Here is a 2449-nt window from a genome sequence, read left to right as displayed (position 1 = left end):
AAAAGGCAAAGGACAGTCTGACCTGAGAGTCAAGATAGCAAAGTCAATCAGCCTGGAGTCCTGAATACTGAGAGTCAGCCAAAGACTTGAGACATTTCCCTTGCTAAGGATAAGAAAACTTCTGTATTCTTGGCACCACTGAATTTTCTCTGAAGCCTTTTAACAGCTTAGCTCTTCCTAACTACTTCAGTCCTTGAGTGGATCACCAGTTCTCTGGTTAGCTGCAGCTGTATGCCTATTCCTGGATGTGAGTCAGAGCTGCAGAAGTAGCTCAGAATAAGGCGAGGCTATTACATGGGAGGTGACAGGGAAAGGGGCTAGGCTGAGTTTTGGAACTTGTCCAGTAGTGGACAAAGAGAAAGATAGTTTAAAATATCTCATGTGATGTCAATATTAAATAGAAACTAAGAGTGGAGTACATAGTCATATTTCATCACCATATTGATCATCAGGCCTTTTGATAAAATATCTTGCTGAAATTTTTAAAAATTTTATGCAAGTGTTTGGACTGAGATACTTTGACTTTCCCATTTTAGACAGACCATAGCTAGAAAAGGAAGGAGAGGAAAGAAGCAAGAAGTAGAGGTAAAAAGCCATGTTCTATAAGCAAGTAGGGCCAGCCAGTGTGTCTAGGTGAAGCACCAGTAGAAGATGTAATGTGCCAGTGGGGAAGGAACAGCGAGTAAGACAGATATGAATTACCTTTGAAGGAGTCCCATTGCTACAGTGACTTGATCACCACACAAGTGAGTGAATGGACAGCACTGTTTCCTGGAAGTCAAGCAGAATGATCTGATTTCAGCGTTAATGAGGAGGTCTTTTCCTCTTAATGAGCCACAATTGTCTGAAAGTTAAGGAAGGAAATGAAGGGGAGTCATCACATAGGACTACAGCTAGCACAAAGGTGTGGCTGGCTCCTGGATCTGCTGCTAAGTCTCAGATATAGCCTTCCTTACCAAGAGAAGCCTGTAAGAGCAAGTCACTTAGCTCTGTGCTAGTTTACATCAGCTAGAACTTTGTAGCCCCTGCTAATCAGTTAGAACCTTTGTCTGTACCACAAGGAACCATCAAAAGACCCAAGCCAATAATGATGCCTTCTTCAATTCTAGAGAACTCTGCTTTTGGAAAAGAAGCCATGAATAGTAACCTCAATTACTGTGGATATGGGGCTACATCTTATGATGTGGCATTAGGTGTAGACATTTGTAGTTTAACCACCCATAAGAAGTCTTTATCTTGCAGAAGCAATGGACTAACCACATTGGAGAAGTACTAGAAGTTCAACAAAGTTGCAGGTGGTAACTAGACTTTTCCACATGCTCTCCTTTGCAGGTGGACATGTGATAAGGAAGGAGGCTTATGGAACTGATGCATTTTGAGAACAGTAAGTAGAATTTAAGGGCAAGGATCTGTTCCTGAACTTTGAGAGTGACCAGCTATAAGACCAAGGACAACTCACTTATCATTTCTATGGTATATATACCTTGGAATAAAATCAAAATAACTTTATTTTCTTTGCCCAAATGGAAATGGGGAACCAAATGGGCTGATAGGCTTTATTAAGTACATATAAAATAGAAAGCAAAATACAGTGCTAATACTATAAAAACATATGTGTGTAGGTGAGGTGTGTGTGTGAATTTGTAAAGCAGTAGCGCTCTTTTCCTCCCTGGCTGTCTGAAGATCTGTTGCCATCATGAATGACACAGTAACCATCCGGACCCGGAAGTTCAAGACTAACCGACTCCTCCAGAGGAAGCAAACGGTTACTGATGTCCTTCACCCTGGGAAAGCAACAGTACCTAAGACAGAAATTCGGGAAAAACTTGCCAAAATGTACAAGACAACACCAGATGTCATTTTTGTGTTTGGATTCAGAACCCATCTTGGTGGTGGCAAGACAACCGGTTTTGGCATGATTTATGATTCCTTGGATTATGGCAAAGAAAAATGCACCCAAGCATAGACTTGCAAGACATGGTCTGCATGAGAAGAAAAAGACCTCAAGAAAACAGCGGAAGGAGCACAAGAACAGAATGAAGAAAGTCAGGGGCACTGCGAAGGCTAATGTTGGGGCTCGCAAAAAGCCGAAGGAGTAGAGACTGCAGTGCCTGTCTGCGGTGACGCGCCTTTTTCTCAGGAGGATGAATAAACTGTAAAAGCTCCAAAAAAAAAAAAAAAAAAAAAAAAGCAGTAGCATAGAAAGCCCAATAATTTTTCTCAGTATGTGCCTTACAAGCAACAGAAGATGACTCCACCAAGGAAAGCAAGTCACACACACACACACACACACACACACACACACAGAGAGAGAGAGAGAGAGAGAGAGAGAGAACACAGATGTAAGACAGAGAACTCAGGTTAGAGAAAAGGCTGCCAGACTTAAACACATATCAAAGCTAATCCGTGGTAAATGAGTAAAATATTCAGGCAGGAATTTACAGACTTT

General features: G+C 41.6%; 1 pseudogene; it reads left to right on the top strand.

The window, feature by feature from the left end:
• The first annotated feature begins 1656 nt into the window (after positions 1-1656).
• LOC100732027 (small ribosomal subunit protein eS24-like) lies at positions 1657-2175 on the top strand (annotated as a pseudogene).
• The last annotated feature ends 274 nt before the right edge of the window (positions 2176-2449 follow it).

Source organism: Cavia porcellus, unplaced genomic scaffold (genome assembly GCF_034190915.1).
Source record: "Cavia porcellus strain 051 isolate PalLab524CR breed Dunkin Hartley unplaced genomic scaffold, mCavPor4.1 scaffold_31, whole genome shotgun sequence".
Taxonomy (NCBI): Eukaryota; Metazoa; Chordata; class Mammalia; order Rodentia; family Caviidae; genus Cavia; species Cavia porcellus.
The sequence above is the reverse complement of the archived record's forward strand: the minus strand, read 5'-3'. Positions and strand labels throughout refer to the sequence as shown.